The sequence below is a fragment of the Lonchura striata genome, chromosome 7, assembly GCF_050655825.1.
Source record: "Lonchura striata isolate lonStrDom1 chromosome 7, ASM5065582v1, whole genome shotgun sequence".
NCBI classification, from domain to species: Eukaryota; Metazoa; Chordata; class Aves; order Passeriformes; family Estrildidae; genus Lonchura; species Lonchura striata.
In genome coordinates, this window is record NC_140709.1 from 33,481,436 (window position 1) to 33,502,205 (window position 20,770).

The 20,770-nt window shown below is 40.9% G+C and overlaps 1 protein-coding gene across 41 annotated transcripts in view; it reads left to right on the forward strand.

Annotated features, from left to right (window-relative positions):
- The window catches only part of MAP2 (microtubule associated protein 2), a 233,749-nt gene that overhangs the window by 39,524 nt on the left and 173,455 nt on the right, over positions 1-20,770 (forward strand). For all 41 annotated transcript variants that reach the window (XM_085585422.1, XM_085585413.1, XM_085585424.1 and 38 more), the window contains one exon: positions 10,728-10,786. The gene's annotated coding sequence lies outside the window, so the exon portion shown is untranslated. The remainder of the gene's footprint in view (positions 1-10,727; positions 10,787-20,770) is intronic.

Here is a 20,770-nt window from a genome sequence, read left to right on the forward strand (position 1 = left end):
GCTGATTGTTGTGCTTGCCTGCAGCTCCACTCTGTTCTGCTGCAGTGATGTTAGACGTGCCATGCTATTGTGGTGGCATCCTCTTCTGTGCCTTGGCAAAGTAACTCACCTGTGCTTAACAAGGTCTGTCCTCAGTGCTCAAGAGACCAGCAGGTAACAGTGGGTGCTGAAGCTTTTACTTGCTGGGGTTATTCTGGTTTTTGATTCAGCCTTTACCAGATGTTCTCTTCATAGGGCAGAATTATCCAGTTCTTTGGTTCATTTACCATTACTGCTGGCATATTTGCCTTTGAGCTAGGGGCATTGCAAAGGAGGCCCTAGCCCTAAAGACATCATCAACTCAATGTACCCTTGTTTGTACCTCTGAGTGTGCTTGATTCGAGTGATTTTTGCCAATTGCTGCATGGCCATTTGCTCTGTTGAATTTTCTTTCTTCTGTAGCCAAGTACAGAAGAGTCCTCTCTGAGGTATTTATAGCCATGTAGGGCTTTCACACAGACATTTTGACTCTGGTTTGCACATCTCATGTCTTCCTGAGGACCATGGATGGCAGGACTTTGTTGCAGTCATCTGATCGGGAAAGCAATTTTTGTATTGAGCAATGAGTGTGTATGTTGAGCTTTGTAAGGTGGAAAGTTGAGATGAGATATCAGGCTAAGCAGAGAAGAGAAATAACAGAGTTCTTGTGCCTTAGCTGTTGGATGGTGATGATATTTCCCCTTGACTGTTACAGCACTTGGTTTACATCTGCCTCTGGACTTCTGGAAGCACTAGGAAAAAAGTGCCAACAAGGACAAAATAGCTGGCTTTGTACCTGTGCACTGCTAATATTTAAGTGGTGTACAGGAAAGGTACTTGAGGATTGCAAGAAGACAGTGGGAAATCAGACGAAAATGAGCAGAGCAACCTGCTGAGAGGGGAATGTTTAGGGAGGAGTCTTGGAATAGTGTCATTTGTCCAGGTGGATGATGACAGGTACTTCAGCACTGACTATCCTAGCCAAAGACAGCTGATTTTAAGCACTGACATAAAGTGGAGGAACCACCCATAACAAGGTTAGCTGACAGCACATGTGCTTCCTGATGTATTCCATGTTTTTATGCAGGGGCCATTAATCCTACAGTATTCCTGGGGTCTGTGTGTCTGGGTAAGATCTCACACTTAACACATGAAAGGAGGAAGTGGGAAAAATACTAACACTTGGACAGAAGAGCCTATATTTATTTGCTCTGTTTAGTTTTCAAACAATTTGTCACCCTGAAGGTTCTTGACTGCATGTCCCTAGAGTGTCTTTCTCATTTAGTCTTTACCAAAAGTGTCCAGCTCCCCAAAGCCACTGCATGGCTCACTAATGTTACTCAAGAAGACTGGTGAAAGGATGGTAGTAGGAATTGGCTTGTCTGCTGAGAGATTGCAAAAGGCTGCACAGTAAATTGAGAATGTTGAAAGGGAGGGAAAGTGTAAAACATAAAACCAGTACAGTGCTTTCAGATAGAAACTGAAAATTGGATGGTGTGACTTAGCAGTAAGAAGAGCGAATTCTTTTCTGAAGAGCTGCAAGCTCACTTTATACAGCAGAGAAAAATTAGCTTCAAGTGTTGAAGGGAGCAGTGAGACTGCAGAGTCATTAAGTCATGTTTTCTGCAGCTCCCATGATTTCTGGGCTCTATTCAGCAGAGTGAGCTGATGCAGACAGAGCAGCAGAACTGTGCCCCTGGCACAAATATCCAGTGTCCAGATAGCCAGCAAGAGAATTTTCAGCCCTTGTAGTGTGAGGTGTTAGTAGTGAGGGATTTATTTAGTCCCCTAAATTTCAGGACTGGTATAGCACCTAGGAAGTGATTTATGCTTGCAGTGTGCTCTTACAGCTTGTTGGCTTACCACACCTCTGGGAACCACATGCAGGTAGTTCTGCCTGCGGTTTGACATTGATGCTTCTGAGGAAATTACAGACACCAGGCTTTGCATAGAAAGGTTTTGGCTTCTGAAGTCCTTTTCTTGTTGTGCTATCCTCTGCATTGCTCTGTTAATGATCTTACTGGTGCTTTTTGAAACCTGTAATTAGAGTGGGCTTTTTGATTGATGGGAACCAGCATTAAAGGATTAGTGAGTAGAACTGAATATTTTGTGATCCTTGAAGTGTCGACATCAGCATGCATCGGCACATTGCTGATTAGCTTGATTTAGTCGTTGGCAGCCAGCACAAGGCTTTTTCCTGAGATTGCAGTGGCTGAAGTGCACACTGAGGGACTTGGTGTCAGAGTTACTATGCTGCAGGATTTAAAAAAAAAAGAAATCCGTGGCTCCATGCCTTTCCCATATCAATTGACACAGCAGAAGGCTCAAATCAGTGATGCTCTTGGTTTCTTCTCAGAGTGGAAGGGGTAATTCTCACTCAGTGGCAGTCTTGTGCTTGTAGAAGCTAAGGTTCAGAAGATAATTTTATAACCTACTATAATTTAATAGAATGTTTCATTTTTAATATATTTGCTCTTTAGATGTTTGTGTCCTGGTTAACTTACCTTTTCCACCTGCTTTCCATTCTTCTTAGAAAATAGTTTACATAGTTACTCAGTATGTGTGTGTATATTATATATATATATACATATAGACATATACATGCAAACACACCTGTCCATGCACACCCAAATACTGAGGAGCAGAACTTGTGCAGCTTATGAACAGTCTGCTTTCCATGTGGATCCTGAATATAATGACTTCAAGTGGTCTTTGACTATGTGGTTAGGTTAACATTGCACCTTCCCTGTCTTAAACTAACATGTTGTCTAGAATTTTGACAAGTGCATTCTAATTTATTTAATGCTGCAACTGTACTTGCCTGCTCACAAGTGCTTTCTTTGTATCTTTTGGAAAAAAAATAGGCTGTCAAAGAGATTATTCCAGAACCAAAAAGTGTAAATGGAAATGTTGCATGGGATTCCTTCAGCCCTGTGCTTGGTATGTCTTGATTTTATGTGTGGTTATGTGATAAGACCCACTGAGGTTAGCAGGACTGTTTAAGTGGTGGAGGAACTGTTTTCAAGAATCACAGCTTGCTGTGCCAGAGTCCAGTTTCCTTTTTTTGCTCATAGAATAGTTGCCACAGTGGCCTTCTTAGGACTATTGAGGCAGTTTTCTGTGTATCTGCTTTGAGTGACCAGTCGCTATTAAATCAAACTCTGCATTTTGAAAGCTCCTTGAATGTTTGAAAATCTCTATTTTGAAAAAAAGCTTAAGATGAGTTATATATGTATCATTTTGAAATGTACCTAGACAAGCTCTTTGCTCAGCACCTATAATTACAGTGTTCCAATCCTGAATAGAGGGTTTCAAAAGAAGATAACATTCAAAGCTACTCATTAATTGTGTTTCTGAGTGTCAGCCCTTTTAAGAAAAGAAAAAGTGCATCCTTCACTGAAATACCAATACAATAGAGATAATGTCACTTCCGAAGGAAGGATGATTTAGAACTAGAGTAACGCATGTGCCTACTAATTAAAAGTTAATAAATCTGTAAAAAATGGGGTTTCTAAACCAGATTGAAGGAATTTGCCATTGTTATTGTAATGGAGATCTCTCTGGTAAGGCACACAGAAAGCCCTAGAATGTGTCCTTGCCTTCCCTGATTAACCTTTTGAGTGGGTTATGTCATTAATGTGTTGTTTCTGTGATGCCACTCTCTTTCATATATGGTCTAGGAGGCCACCAAGGACTTTGTATTTATATATTTCATTCAGAATTTAAACATGCTATTTACTTAAAAAGTTTTAAAATGAATTCTAAGCTCTGTGCACTTCCACATGTGTTTCTGGTATGGCTGTAGAAATAGACTGAGTTCTGCTCAGCCCTTGCAGCTCAGACAGTGCCTCTTTTGTCATGTTGCAGCACAAAATGTTACACAGATTCTTAATGCACTCGACCTCAGTCACATCAGATGATGTATCACAGATCAAAAAAGGCTCTTCAAGGAACCTTTTAACATTGCTGATTCAAATGGCTCATTTCAGGAAACACTGGAAAAAAGGGTGTTTGTGCAGTCTCTGTGGCAGCCTTCTGCATACATATTACAAAGCAGTCTTTAATTATGGGATCACATTATTACTTGTTTCTGCAGCACTCCTGCCTCATTAAGTGCATGTTCCTCCATTTGGGAACAGCCACTCGGTACTTTTGCCTTTCTCCTGTATTTTCAGAACACATCTTGATTCTTTCTCTTTTCTGCGAAGTGTGTACGACTGCCTTGAAAATACTGACTTTTCTGTATCAGTCATTCTTATATTATCATGTGTTTAGGAGTTCATATGTCTGAGCCCTGCAGTGAATGAGTAGGCATTTCCACTGTAGAGGTGGAAAAAATAATTTGAAGTCTGAGTAACTTTACGTGTAGGTATCCAGTGGAAGCTACCTGGGGTCACTGTGAAGTTGTCAGCACTCTGTTCTGGCCCTGTGTGAGTAAGTTGTGCGTGGAGAAGGGGGTTGGTTACCAGAACCTGGCTAGAGGTTGAGAATGAAACAGTTGTCTAAGCTGTGCATCAGGAAACTGGAGTTTAAACTGCTCAGAAAAGTGAATTCTTTAACTTTTTATTTTCTGGGATGGCAGGGTCTTCTTACTTTATTCAGGATTTATATATCACCCTATTTGAGTAATAAAAGCCTAGACTACCACAAATTGAATTTATTTGTTATCTAAATAAAATAAGATTCCCCAAAGTAATCCTTCATGTGACTGTGTATGACATGAAGCTCCAGAAGAACTCTCATTGATTTCTGATATGTATCCCTTAAATTGAACTTGATTTTTGGAAGTGAGTGTTACTCTTCCCTGTATTATCGAAACTTTGCATTTTATTCTTTGATTTGCTGTTTGTTGAAAGGAAGCTGCCTATGATGGTATTGAAAGAGGGTTTTTTAAACTATTAAACCTTAATTAGTGCTGCTCCTAGACTTATCAAGGTTGTGTAGCTGCCATGAGCCTGTTTGATGAGAACTCTTAGCATCATCTGAGACTGATGGATGTCATCTGACTTGAGGTCTGTAAATGCTTCCAAAGATTTTATAGGGAACTCGCAACAAATAATTTCTTTGTGCTTCAGTAACCCTTCTTTGCAGGGATAACTAATCCTTTGCTGTATGGTACTAGAATTGGGAAGGTGAAGATTATAGGCTAGGAGGTGTTTGGACATTAAAATAGTAGGAACCTGTAAAGGAGAAGGAAGACTGTTCATTTAGAACTTCCTCTTGAAAAGTTGTGATTGGCAGGGCTGAGTGTGGTGATGTGGTTGGAAAGTGGTGGTTGGTGGTGAAGCTGCAATTAACTTTGTGGGCTCAGGACCACATGTGAGAGTAACAGAAGAAATGCTTGAGGATTTTTTAAAGAAACATGTAGATTCTCAGCAAAAGAAAGCAAAGATACTTCTCAAGCATATTTTCATCACTGTAGAGAAAAGAACTCACTTTGTGGTTTCCTGACACAAGTGTCCAGGATGGATTCTTAACTCCTGTGAACTGGTGGCATTTCCTGAAATTTTGGTAGAGCTGTGCTGATCTGTGCTAGCTAGGAGTCAGGCCTTTGAGTATGAAGTCCGATGGAAGAAGAAAAAAAGTTTCGGGCAATTCTTTTCCTCACAGAAAACTTCTGACCATGTTACCTCTTACAGTGTTGATGCCAATAAATCAAAAAAATTTAAGAGCAGGTAATAAAATAATATGGTTTAATGTTACTTGCAGCTGGGTAAACTGAATAAACTCCTGAAAATCAGAACTGCTATGAGGAAGACATTGCCTGTGAATGAGAATGGGAAACAATTAAAAATTTGCGGGTTCATACTAACAGAAGAACCTTGTCATGAGGATAAAGGAATTACTTGAATAGGAGGAATGGTAACGACACTGATCTCTCTTGAAAGTCAAGGTTTTTTGTTAGTTACGTGTTTTCTTGCAGTGTTTTGAGTTGCACCCTTGAAAATGTGTTCAAACATTAAAAAAATGGATAACAGGATCATCTAGAAAACCAAACAGAAGCGCTGAGGCTCGTTCACTGCAGAAATACTCAGTGTACTTTTTGTGTGAATTTCAGTCCCTGAAACGGGCAGATTAAAGTTGAAAGGGTATGTGCTCCTGGAAATCTAGGCTCTTGGCTTCCATTAAAAGTCTTGAATGTGTATCTACTCCCTCTTTGCACAGCAGGGAAGGTGCCCACAGATCTGTTATGTTACTGCCACTTCAGTTACAAGCCACAGAACTGTGTAAACAATCTCAAATATTCTGGGGCTTTTAGAACTCATTAAACTTTCCATTTCACTGGAAGTGGTAAGAGAGTCTATGAAAAAGTACCATAGCAGATGAGGAATGGTATTAGTTAATTGATAAATGGTAATTGGTCAGTTAGAGATAAAGTGAGCATTGAAATTTGTCTGTTTCGGGAAATGGAAGATTATTCCGTTCTTTCTTCACACAGTCTGCAGTAGGCAGGCTGCTGAACCAGTAGGCTTCAAATGTGAACTACAGTCCAAAATGTTATTTAGTTGAGTGTACCTTCAGGGCTAAGTCCTTCAGAGTGCAGCCACAGGCAGCTCCTGCAGCTCAGTTTAATTGCCTGCAGGCAGGTGTGCAACCAAAATTTTGGACTGTCCATTATCTTCAGTGGGCAGATCAAAGAATGGTAAATGCACGAGGCTGAAAGAAATTGTAAGAAATGTAATGCAGGTCTTGGTGGCAGCAGGTTCCTTGGGATATTTCCGTCCTCTTTACCTGGTTCTTTTTGAGTGCCCAGTGAAGGCAACTGACAGATTCAGAGGGTTCCTAATTTAGTTGGATTAGCCTAAATTGTCTTTGCAAGTCTTTCAGACATGTTGAACAACTGCTAGCTTTATACTTGGTAGGATTATCTCCTGGGCTAAGGCATGTCTGTGTGTCAGACAACACTTAACAGTATGAGGTTAATGGCTCTGACAGAAGAGCTCTGGAGAACCTGTTAGGAGCTACCTCTTCAGTGGAAGCTGAATATTCAATTGTTCACCTTGCTATTTCTGTGGGGTGTGACTTGTCTCCACCTAAGAGCCAGCACAGCAGAGAGGAATGTGGGCTTGCAGTGCCTGAGCAGTGTTGTGTACCTGGGCTCAGCCTGTTGGGTCTCGGATGAGATGGTGGGCGAAGCTGTATGTGCAAACATTTCCTTTTTGCTGCTCCTGCAGCAGCAGTGCTGCAGCACTTTGGATCAGTGAGCTCCATGTCATTGATTTTGGGTGATTTTCAATGTGATGAAATACTTGTAAAACTCAGCTTAGTGTTTTTTTTTTTTTTCTGGCTGCTCACACACAGTGTTGCAAGGAACTGAGCCTCAGGCTCACTAGCCCTAACCCCCTGAGCACACATTCAACCACCTGTCCCCCCAAAGAATATAGGATATATGTGCTGCCTTTTTCCAGTAAATATGCTATATTGTAACAGAAAGCTGGGTCAGACCAGTTTGTTTTGGTTGGTTCTTTACAGAAGTAGATTTGCTGATTTGGGCCATCTGTCTTCCAGATATTTATAACTCATTCACAGTTTGTTTTGAGAGCCTGAGTTAGGCTGACAGGTCTCCAATTCCTTGTGTGGTTACCATCCAGTTTCCTTTTTATGGTGGTTGGTGGTTCTGCACTTGCTTTTAGGCAGTGCTTTAGGCCTTCCTTTATTTCCTGTGAGTTCATGGTGTCAGTGGTTTCATCTATTAGTGTGTGGTTGGTTTCAGTCTGTTGGTTGGGGATTTTTTAATAATAAAAAAATTTAAGTGTGATTTAATCTTCTTAAGTTGACTTTCCTGCATGAATCCCTTCTTTAAACATATTTCTCTGGTCAGCACTGTAGTCAGTTGATGTCCCACCTTTATTTTACCCTAAAATAGGTTTTCTCTGTATTTTTATTCCAACTCTAGCACTTTTTTGGCCTCCTATGAAGCCTTACTGACCTGTGTGCAGTTTTTAAAAATCTGTCCTTTTTCTTTGAGATTCACTGCCCTTAATCTGCTCTATTCATTCCTTCTTTATATTTGAATAGTTGATGTTAGCATTTTGTCATCACCATTACCCAATCCATCTTCCACCTTCGGATTTCCAAACAGTTTCTCCCTTTTAGCTAAACCAGCTCCATCTTCTGAAGTGAACTGTCCCCTGGGTGTTGGAAGAGGTATCTAGTTATGCCAGTGAATTTTTTAGATAAGCTCAGCTATCATTATAGTATGTGCCCATCCCTTGAGGCAGGTGTATACTGAAAGATGGAAAACACTGGACAACTGTATTTTCCTATGAGATCTTACTGGCAAGCAGTTAGTGAAAGATTTTGGTAACCAGAGCTGTCAGCGTGACTCCTTGCAGGAACACCAACTTCACACAAAAGCTGACAGCATTAGCAAATGCCACTGTAGTTACAGGAAAGGGGTAGATAGTTTCGTTCAATGTAGACTTTTTAAAGAAAGCTCCTGATTTTATCATCCAGCAAGTATTCAGAAATCAAAATGCCAGCATGTCACAGTGCTAATCTTGTTTTCTCTGAGTCAACCAGTTGGCATGGCATTTTATTAGTAGTCTTTTCCAGAATATGTCCCCTGTTCACCACAGGCTACATGAGTCAGGGCTGTGATTTGGAAAATCTTGATGCTTTTCAAGCAGAGTTAACTGAGTGTAACCGTAGCAAGAGTGTAAATAGGTGTCTGATTGGTGTTTCATGGCCATTTTAGCAACAAGTCTGTTTCCTTTTTATTATGACCACAGATAGTAGGGTGAGTCTGGAGTCTCTAAGGAGTAAATAATTGTGGACCAAGGTGTAAAATACTGGAAATTCTGATTGCTGGAGGTGCCAGGGTTGTGTGCTTGTCCATCGTTTGCTCAGCAGAAGCTTGATCATTCCTCCTCATTCCTTGGTTTGAGTATGAGCTGGGGAGTTCCACAGAGATCGGAGGCTGCTGAATGGGGTTTTGCTCAAGAGAGGAATATTATGCATGAGTTATTACATGGTTGTGTTCTGCTGACCACTGCTAGCAGTGTCTGGATGAGTGGCATCTTCCTAAAGAATGCTCAATCTTTGGTGCATGGCTCTGCACCTGGGGGTGGTACTTAAGATAAATGTCATTTAGTGAGTCTAACCTATTTACAGCTGATTTTCTTCTCAAGACACATGGAATACCAATGTAATAAGATCCATGCCTGGCCAGTATATTGTAAGAACTGGCTTTTCATTTGCTGGTGTTGAGAGGAAAGAAGAAATAGTTGAGCTTGACTTCCTTTTTTCTCTCTCCTGGTTACACCTCCATCTTCATCCTCAGTTATGACAGCAGTGTGCTGTAGAGACTTAAGTCTTTTTCTGCTTTTCGAAAGTTGCCCCATACTTAAAAGAGGGAAGTCGGAATGGGGTCCTTGCCTTCTGCTCATGATTCAGCTGCTGCTTCCTGTCAACTTTGGCAAGACACTGAATCTGTTTTTCTCTACCTTTCTGTAAATATTTTTCTTCTCTAGCTTTGGTAAAGTCAGAGATGAAACTCCCATTGCTTTCAGTGACAACCCCTATGCTTATGGGTACAGGGGGGCCATAGCAAAGTTCACTAAAAGTACAAGGTGCTTTTATTCCTGCTGACAATTATCTTCTCCCTATCTTTCCCCTGTGAAGCAATGAGTATCTTATATAGCTTTGTCCAGCTGTGAGTTTTGTTACCCACATTTTGGCAGAAGTTAGTTCTGCAGGTAGGGTTTACGCTGATTGAAGATGATAGGCTGGAAAATGATCCATTTGTTGGTTGTTGACATGAAGCTGGGTAGGGAAGTCTGTGCTTCTTCCTTCTTGGGCAATTCAATGCAATTTGTAAATGCCAACAATTTACAGTTTATGGGTGCTTCTCCCTTGCTTAGTCATTCCCGGGATTTGCAAAGCAGTAATTAGTCCTTGTTTATGCCATTGTGATGATATTATACCCGTTGTAAAATATGTTTAGTAACTCCAGCACTAAGCAGTTAAGGAGGTGCCCAGACTCATGCAGTAAGACAGCTGTAGTGCCAGAGAATTCTCTGTGACTGCTCCACAGCACTTCCCTGTTGCAGATTTTCTCTGGTACATGATACCACATTGCCTGATACTGAATTAATAGGTCCCATCAGTCTGGTCTGCAGCTTGTGAGCACATCATGTGTTACTGTGCAGTGTAACTGTGGGATTCCTGTCAACAAGGAAGCTTTTGGGAAATTAGGTTGTATTATCTGCATTGTTTGTTTGCTGACTTCTTGTACTTAGGGCTGTTGCTGTTAGCATATTTTCTAATTTTTGGCAAATCATCCCCAATGAATCCAGATACATGAAAGGTCTTCTGCCTTCAGATCATCTTCTTTCTGTAAAGAAGGAAGGGATTTAGTTGTTTCTATGAAACTGTGATCCTAACAGACACCACAGTGTAGCCTGTGCTTCAGAGGAATCAGCTTTTTCATGGATATTCACTTTTTACAAAAACAGGCATTCTGAAGTCTTGGGCTCTTCGGTAAGACATAATCTGATGCAAATCAAGGGATGTAAGCTATAATGGCAAGAGAGGTTCTTGTCACTGAAAAGGAGCATTTGGTGGAACTTTGCATGTTAATAAAAGCAGAGAAGGAAGGCATTTTCTTATTAACATGTTGGAATTAATGAGTCTTTAATTCATATAACAAAAATAAAGCTTTTCCCTTTAACAGCTGCCACTAACTGAGAGCTTTTGTTTTGTTTCAGATTGTGGAAACCTGAAATAAAATATCCTGTGACTGACAAGGTGACAACAACACTGCAAGGTGGGTTTTCTGTTTTTGTTGGTGTCCTATCAGCCATTCCAGGACTCTGGAAATGCTGCATCTCGATTTTGCTGGGATGGGTTGCCTAATGAATCTCTGGGGCTTGTTCAAACAAACCCAAATAGTTTGACAGGACTCTTCCTATGCCTGCATGTACATGAATTATGTATTGTAATGGTGTTTTAAACAAAGAAAATACATGCTTTTTCTGTGCTGCATGGTGAAGGTATTTATGGCACAGAGGTGGAAACAAGTGAAAATAAAAACATTGGGGTTTTTGCCAATTTTTTAATGTAGACATCTTTTCTGTAGGAAATGTTCTCTTGTCATTGTGAGTTGAGCTGCTGCTGCTGAGTACAAGGACTGCAAGTTGAATCTGTGACTTGGCATTTTTTTCTTTTCACACTTCAAATTTAGAGTTCACAGCTAGCAAAAAAAGTTCCCTGCAACATGTGCTGATCACTTGTGTGTTAGTCACCACATGCTCACCTTGTCTGAGGATTCGTTGCTCTGTTTCGTTGAAATGTTTTATTTGAGGTTGTGTATAGGATGTGCACATTTGCAACACAGCCCAGATGAGAAAAGATGCTGATCCCAGGATTTCCCACTTGCACCCTTGGTATTACCTGTTCAGAGGGGAATTGTGTAATGGGTGTAGACAGCTTTTAGCTATTTGATTAACTCAAGTGAAAAGCAGCACAAGGAAAGTTGGTAAATACCTTTTTCACTTTATCCATTGGTTATTGGAAGAAGCATTACTTAGTCATTCTTCTTCCAAGAAAAGTTAAGTTTTGAAGCACCAGTTTTATCTGGTGACACTGCACAGTCATGATGAAGTTGGATTTTGTTCTTGGGTTTGGTTTTTACCTTTTCTATACTTCATTCTTATCTGCTTTATAGGGTGGAGAATGGAGTAAAAACTGGGACATGTGTTGCCTGTATCTGTGTGCTGGGGGTGGTTGCTGGTGACAACATTGCTGCTCTTCCTGCAGCCTCACATCTCTCTCTTGGAGGTCATATTTTTTTCCTTTGTGTAAAGGCTTGGGTCTTTCTGCAGGACATGTCCACAGCCAGAGAGTGAGCAGCAGTGTTTCAGTGCAGAGCAGCAATCTCTCTGCTGGGTATTTCAGAGTGTGTTTCTTGTCACCAGCTCTGAAATACTTTATTGTAGCTGTGACGGACTGCAGTGCAGATGTACCACTTGAATTTCTCAAAATTGTCGCAGTCAAGTAAACCTTCTCTCTTGCAGTGGGGAGAATCAGGGGAGATATGAGAATTTATCAGCAAGGCTCCTGTTGTCATTGTTCTTGAGTGGAAACTGCCAGGGACCCTGCTCATGGTATTAATCATTATCCAGTGAGAAGAGGTCTTACTCTCTTCTGTTTCACTGAGTACATGAGGTTTTTTTTATCTGCTCCTTGTCAGCCTCTGCATGTCATTGAACTTGAATCATTAGGCAAAAAGTGAAATGGTCAGGAAGACCAAAGCTTTCAAAGCTGTAATAAGGCCAAATCCAAAGACTTAAATTGGAAGGAGCAATCGAGGATCTGAGCTAAAAGTGGTAGACAGAGCTGTTTGGTGGATGCTCTTTGCAAAGAGCAACAGGGAAGTTGTGGAGAACTCGGTCTGCATTGTGCTGGTCTGTGCTTCAGTAGTCTTTGTGGCAGGGTTTGAATGTGTTTTCTGTTCTTACTGAAGATTTATCACAGTTGATGTCTGTAACCAGGAAAATCAGAGCAGGCTGGTGAACTTCAGCTGAAAGAAGTAGGTAAACTCCTGTCTGCTCATAGAATTGAGCAGTAACCCAATTCTTCCAGTGCCTGGAATATTGGTACTTTCAGCTGCATTTGAGCTGCTCACAGTTTATCAATAGAAGCTGTGTTCTTGCATAAATGGAGAGCAAAAGACCTTCTTGTAATTGAATAACCAGTTGTCTAAATCTAATTTTATTAAGCTGGATGCACAGTACAGACTAGAGGAGCAGTCCTGCACCAAGGCTGTTTAAACACATCAGACTTTTTCAATTTTATTAGGTTTTGTTCTTCTCTTTCTGTATTCATGTGAATCTAGGGCACACAGAGATCATACTCAGTTCTCTCTTTTTTTTTTTTTTTTTGTCTTGCTTGTCTTCCTTATAACCCTCTCTTAGGCATGTACACAACCCATATAATGGCACAGAGAAGCTCTTCACCTGTTTATTGGTCTCAGTCTGTTGCATCACTTTCTGAACTGCCCCAAAGCACCTTCTTTGCTCATCAGAGAGCAGTGTATCCTGCACAGAGGAATGAAAGCAAGACTGTTCATTCTCAGGCTTGTCTCTGCAAGCTCAGGCATGTGTTGAACATAAATATTACCTAGTTTTTCATGCTTGAAGGGCAGTAAAACCCCAATCCTCAAAAGAAAATATTAAATGTAAGCAGAACTGTTGCATTTTACTGAGAACCTGGAAAAAAAGAGGCAACAAAAAGGTGGTTTTATTTTTTATTAGAATATTTCGCAGGAGCAACCTAAATGTAATGGTACCAAAGCCTGTATTATTCATGGTGAATTTCTCTGTGGTATGAACAAAAAACAGAAGAGAATTTTATTGGAAGTCTGAAGACCTGCATTACCTATCCTAACATTAGGCCCTTGTATGTCATTACTGCTTGCAAGCAGTGTATTTACCCTGCTCACTTCTTGCAGAGACTGTAGATAGAAGGTCATGTGGGATTGAGCCATTTTCTGACGAACCTCTCTCTTTCCATTAACTCTAGAAGAAACATATAGACTATGTAGAATGAAAGAAATGAGTGAGCTGGTGTTCTTAGAAGCCCTATAAACACACAGAGCTAGCTGAACACTTGTCTTTGTGGTTTTTTTTAAATATACAAAAACTGGGATCGCCACTTACGCTGTGGAGTCTTTAATATGTCTGCCTTTAAATTGCTTCTGTTCTGGGCTGTTTCTCTTGTACAAGTGATCTGCTGTAGCCCAGCAAATAAAAAATTGTAATAAGGCACCTGATCTCTTGGAGAAATCTAAATTTCATCCTACCAGGGTATACTGGTTCTCTAGTTCCCAGTGTAAGATTATGCACCTCAAGTTGTTTTGCTGAGCTGCTCATCTGTACACACCATTACCATTCTCTCCTGCTAGGAACAGAAAGTGTAAAGGGATTCAGCAGTTCAAATTGTTCCCACAGCAGAGGTTCCTGAGGAAGGCAATGCCATGTGTGGCCCAGAGGAGTGAGAACAGTCCACGTGGTCAAACAGCAGGATGTTATCCTTGGGCCCTACTTCTTTCTCTGTGATAGGATTTCTGTATGATATTCACCTTGTGCTAAAATTAAAAATAAAATGGAAAGAGAAAGCCTGACTTTCCTGTTGAAAGCATTGACATTACATCTAACATCCTTTGGAGAGAATCTCTTTGAGAGACACTCATGTGAGGCAGAAGCTACTTAGACTAAGCCTTCACTATTTATGTTGAAGTTGTAAGCAACTTGATCTTGTCCCAGAAATACCTGCCAGCATTCCAATTTGTTGGAAGTGCTCCTTGTCTTGTTGTTCCAAGTTCTCCTCTTGTAAGAAGGAGCCCTGCAGTGGGGTGTGGGGCAGAGGGAGAGAGAGTTTCTCCACATAGAGTTCTCCTGTGGAGTTTGCCCCCAGCAGCGCTTTGCTGGGATGTGCAGCACCACGCTGTCTTGCACTCTCAGTGGGCAATCCTGCTGGCCCAGGGCAGTGGGAGGGCTGTGGCCCAGATCTCTGCTGCTGAATCAGAAAAACACGATTAGTCTGCATCCAGCAGTTCAGGAGGGAAGCCATCAAACTGTGACATCAGCCAGCCCCAGCCTGTGGCCTTGCAGAACTGTGTGATGCTCCCTGTGTTTGGGAGAAATAGAAAAGCAGGAAAGACGTTGGTGTGATGTTGTCTTCCTAGTTTGTGGGTAGGATAGGGACCAGGGGAACAAAAAAAAGCAGGAGGTGCTGAATGAAGGTGGTGGCTGTAGAATTTTTGCAGACAAACCAGTTGGCACCCCCATATGACTCTGAACCCATATGACTCTTGCTTGTGGTATGAAGTCTCTCAGACCAGATTTCTCATTGGCATGGCTCTACTGAACTCATCACAAGTCTGTTGTTATTGCACAGCAGCAGAACTGCATTGTTGGTTTAGTTCTTTCAGGTGCATTTGGGTTACATGTCCAAAGTCCACTTGCTGAAATAATCCAAAGCCTGAGAATTAGGAATGTACAGAAATAGGTGTTAAGGGCCAATTTGCTTTTCATTCTCTGTGATTACGTATGGCATATAAAGATGCTTTTTTCTGAGTACTGCCAAATGCTGTGTTACCACTCTAGCAAACACCAAATGTAAAACCAGAAGCTAGCAAACTATTTATTGAGGAAGTATCTGAGGAAGCAGTTCTTATTGATGCCAGTAGCTCCTGAGTGCTATTTTAGTTAACCAAGTAAATGTCTGTGGGTTGTTTTTTAATGGCTAATTCCATTGCCAGCAGTGTCTTCAGGAAAAAAAGAAAAAGGGAAGGAGCAGGTGGCGCACAACTTCTCTTTTAAATGGAAACAGCATATTGTAGAACTGCAAGCATCTGCTTTTACTTAATGCTTAGTCTTCTGTCACTCTGAGATGCCATTAATTGATGTGGAATAAATTGCTATACCAGCTAGTAGGCCCTTACAATACTTCTTAACCTTATTTTGTTCAGTGGGGTAAAACCACATTCCTTACTGCCTCCTGTTTATCATACCAAGAGGTTGAAGGGCAATAGGATAAACAATTTTGATTAGATCCTTCTCCAGAACGGAAAATAGGAGTTTTAGTTTTCACTTCAGTGGGAGTAGGAGCCAGACTTTTTTGTGATGTGCAGCAACGACATCTTCTGAAACAGTCTTGAAGAAATGTTATGCCCTTTAATACTAACCTGAAAGGTTTAAATTAAGCAAGAGACAAGTCTCTTTGGAGGTAGAAAACATCTATGAAATTATTTTACACAGCAGGAAAAATACGTAGATTTGCAGGTGAATGGTGAAGATCTGGATGAAAGTTTCTATTCCTGAAAGGTTTTTTGATGTGTGTTTTTTCTCCCTGTCCCCCAGGTATATAAGAAACTGTTTTTATCTGCAAGATTTGCTTCACTTACAACATTTGAAAATAGTGGCTGTAATGCCTTTACATTTTCAGTGTCTTTTATTATTGGTGGGGAGAGACCATTTCAGTGTGTGTAGCACTCAGAGGTAGAAGCTGTTCTGTTGCTTAGAGCCTGAACTCATATCCTGTTAGTAGATTTTTATCTCAATTTCTTACGTCTTCACGGGTTTCTGGACACATTACTGCTTAACAATTGATACGTCAAAAGTCTTTCTTCCAAAAAAGTCACTCGTAGTTTTCTTTTTTCCTACTGGTACCAGTAATAATAGAACCAGGGTTAAAGCTATTCAATCTGATAGGGCTGTATGAAGTGTCTCACTGGAGCTCTGCCTAAAGGCATTGTCAGATTTTCTGGTGTGGCCAGGTCTGTAAGATAAAAGGGTTGACATCCTGAGGAAAAAGAGATTACAGTAATAGGAAGAATCAGTTATGTTTCTTCCAGTTCTTACATGCTGCAGGCATAAACATGCCTCATCATCTAAAGGTAATACACTTTTTGCTTTTGTGTTGCTTCTCACCTTGGAAGCCTGCCTATGGTATTTCTGGGAAGCCATTCACCAAATTCTTGATTTTCATGCTTTGAAAGGTGGACTGTAGAATTCACTTCGTTTGTCTGAGCAATGTGTCAATACAGGAGTTACTGACTTTAAAACTTTTTTGCTTGGTTTTGCTTGGAACTGATTTTCCTTTTTGCTATTATGATACAGTGTTTATATATATATAAATTAAAAAAATATATAAATAATATAATATATAATATCCAGTTGTTTTATTCTATGAATCAAGCATAACACTTTTAAGAATGTACAAATCATACATCCTGTATTACATCTGTGGTTATTTTTGTGTAACTGAAATAACTTTGTAAAATTTATAATTCCTAGGCTGTTAAGACTAGTGTCTCAAATCCTGATAAAATCAGATCTACTCTACAGTTCTAGGGGATGGGTTAATGTTTTGATTCTCATTAAGAAAGAGAAAAGTACTTTTTTAGAAGTCCATATCTCTGTTGTCCATATTTACTCACTGCTGGCACATGAGGCTGCTTGTGCTTTGCTGTGTTTCTCCATCACCTAGGTTTGTTATCCAAATGCTGTAAAACATGGTGCTTTACATTGCCAGACATTGATATAAATAAATCATATAATTTATATAAACTTTTATTTATTGTTGTGATTGCTTTGAGCTGAGCTTCCTAAAATCCATCATCTGAATATGTGTTGGTGGGAATGGTGTGGCTGAAAACGTGAAAACCTCAATCCTTAGTTTTTAAGTGCATTCCTAGGGGAGATTTAGTTGTGGTATGGAACTGTAGGAAAGAGTTCAAATTATTCATATGCTTTTGGAAGGGCTGTCTCGCTCAGAATGAGAATCTCAGAGATAGGGGAAGTTCAGTGTTTCACAATGGTGCTGCATTTGAAATCCAGAGCTTTATAAGCTTCTGGTAATTATTTTTTCCTTGAGGTATCTGCTGAACTAAATAATAATCCTTCTATAGAAAAGATTATGGAAATATATTTGATGGGGTTAGGAGCCAGGTGGATGATGAGGCTCTGTGTGGTTGAATGTTTACATCTGAAGGCTTTTGGACCTGGTTTGGAAAAACACCACTCTGGGAATAGTGCCTGCACAAAAATTCTTGCTATGGAGGTGAGGTGGGAGATAGAAGTGCAGGAGTCACAAAGGAGTTTAAACTCATCCAAGACTGTGGGTAGAGGGAAGCCCCTGCTCCCCAGCAGTGTACAGTTCTGTGTCTTTGCTCACCTTGTGATGAGGAGGCCAAGTTTAGAAGTCAGAAAAATGCCATGTTACTCTTTTATGAAGGTATTTTGTTCTGTAGCTGGGACAGTGAGGAAGGAGCATTCTTGGAGATCCAGTCCTGAAGTGCAAAGTGTCTCCATTAGGAGACTCGGTTAGTGTTTCCAGATTGCATCTGAGGAAATGAGGAACATTAAGATATTAATGTTATTAATTAATGCTGGCAATAAGTAGGCAAGTCTGTGACCCAGCTGGGATCAGATTCCAAGCTCCTGAGCCTCATGCAGTGCTTTTTTGTTTCTTCTACCAAAGTGGCTCTTTTTGTTGTACATCTTAATTAGCAGCTTACCCTGGTCTAACTGAGAAATAGCTTCATAGTGCAAACAATAACAGTATGGGCAGACGTGTATAAAATTGTAGTATTTTGTTTCTAATTAGAGCAGGGGTGCATGCCTCTGAGACGCTTTAAAATGTACTCAGAAGGAGAACATGTGGACTCCAACCCATCAAGTGGGGAACTACTGCTTTGGGTGAAAAGCTGGTGCTTTTTTCAGGCAAATTTGGAGGTAAGTTTCATATGTAGGCCATGGGAGCTGGGATAGAAAGCTTGGACTTTTAAATACAATTCAGACTGAATCTGCCAGTGCTTTGTATTGACAATTATGCATTTTCATCATAAGCAAGAGCTGAAGCTCAAGATTGCTGTACTGAAGCTCTTCATGTCAGAATGCAATTGTGCATGTTGTATTTGTGCTAGAAGCCTTGAAGCAACATGGCCAGATGCTTTTTTATCTCTGAAATTGCTTATGTTCATTGATTTCTATAGACTTGCACCCACATGCAGTTGCAGCCAGCACAACCAAGCTCCCGAGTGTCAGAAATACACCATGAAGATACTGAACAACATCTGTAGCATAGCAACAGCAAAGCCTTTATGCTTTTCTCATTTATGACTGGTCTTGGACCCTGACAGTAATAGTGAGTGTGTGATGGAGGGTTTGCTTTCTTTTTGGTCAGGCTGGTCAAATTGTTTGGGAGTGTAATGCTAAGTTTAAAATAGCTAGATATGGTGCAAGGACTCAGCTTTGAGGAACTTCATCTTTGGTTCAGTGCTAATGTTTGGGAAGACATTGCACACAGCATGACTCCATGACTTCTGCTTGCTTTTCATGGCATTAACCTATCCTGTGTCAAGTTTGGCCTTCTTGATTCTGTTAGAAACGATGCCAACAGGGTCTGGCACGTTTCCTCCTGTGCCAGTGCTGTTGCATGCTGTGTGGGCAGCAGAAGGCCCAGGCTGCCATCCCATGGCAGGCGCTTTCTGGGAATGAAGAAAAGTGTCTTTTGTGCAGGGCAGAGAAAGAGGTGCTGGAACTGGGAGAATAGCTGGGGGCTGTGGGCAGGCAAGTGTTCCTTGGGATCAGCGTGGCACCTGCTTTTTGCCTGCTGTCAGGTACCTCAGAGTCTTATGCAAATAAACCATTTAAGCAAATTAATTTCTTAAGTCAAGCCATTCTGGAAATAATATCACAGATTCTGTATCAGCCAACCAGACACCTGAAAGATATCTTGTATTTTACACAAATGTAGCAAGTGTGTTTTCTTGAGTATCTTTTGTGGGTTTTATGTTATTGGCCTTTAATTTCTTCAGGGGCAGAGTGGAAAGTAGTGTGTCATAACTATGTCCTGTAGTTATACAACCAAAAGAAATAGGAAAAAGCCTCTGTGTGTCTTCTGTGTCTTGGGATTTATTAGGTGTCCGTGTGCTGACAGAAGATGGAAAATTGTTTTCAGTTTTCATCTGTTACCATGAGAAATGGAATAAGCAAGTCCCCCAAAAGTACTGTAGCGCAAAAACTTGGCTTTTTTGTTTCTGCTCATCATGGGCAGGTCCCTCTCTTTGTTTAAAATGGCTTTCTGGTGTCTCAGTGAGTAGACAAAAGTGATTCTGTTTTCCTAAGTGCAGCACCAGGGAGAGCACCTTGCATGCAAAGGGTTTTTCAGAACAAAATATAGAGCTGAATTTGAAGTGTTTGGTCTGTTCCTACAGCAGTGCTAATCATTAACTAAGAAGAGAATAATTTGCAGTTCAGAGAAATGCTGTAATCTATTCATGTCTGTGGGAAAATATTGCCTTCACTGTGTTCTTTGGGGCAACTGCAATCATTTGAAGGAAGAGAGGTTAGGAAAGTGTGCTCTGCTGCATGTCAGCTGAAGCAGCTCTTTGTTTTCTTGGCTACTCCACTGATGTACATGACAAAACCCTCCATTCAGGAAGATGGTAAAACCAAACATGCCAACAGAAGCAGCTTGTCAGTCATCCTTCCCAGTTCTGTGCTAGGACCTGATGGATGAACTCAAACTGCCCAAGTGCTTGGGTTATTCCTGGCTGGAAAAGCCAGAGAGCAGTCAAAAGAGAAATAGGAGATGCCCAGACACCACTCCAGGACCCCCAGAGTCAAACTGTTCTGTGTCATATGGTTGCAATGAAGCCATCAGGTGTAAAGATGGATGGACCTTGCAGCCTGTTTGCTGAGGCCAGAAGGTCCATATTCTGCTGAGCCATGCCTGGAGAGGGTTCTGAGTTGGAGGAGACCTGTGGGTTTATGGAGAATCTGCCATTTCGATCCCACCTGGACAAGTAGTGTGGCTGGTAATTTCTTTTGAAGTAGGGTCAAAGTCTGATATTTTTTTAGCTGGAAGGCAGGAGCAGGATGCCTGTTTCCTTTATTGCTGACTTCACCCACCCTTCCTCTGTGAGTCCTCATGGCTGTGGAAAGACCTGACTGGCATAAGGGGGCAGTTCTTGTGTATGGAACCATTTCCTGCACTTCTCATTGAGAAGATGAGTTTTGAAGATGCAGGCACTCCTCTTTGGGAGCAGTATTCAGAGGATGAATCATGGATGCTGGCCACTGATGTAGTTGATGCAGTCTTTTTGAAATTGTAATCTCTTTAGGCAGCTAAGGAATGAAAGGTTACCTGGTCTCCTCAAGGTTACAGAGTATGTTTGCAAGAGGAGCAATCTGCACCTTGTCTTTAGAATTAGTGTCAATGCAAAAGAGAGTAGGCAAGC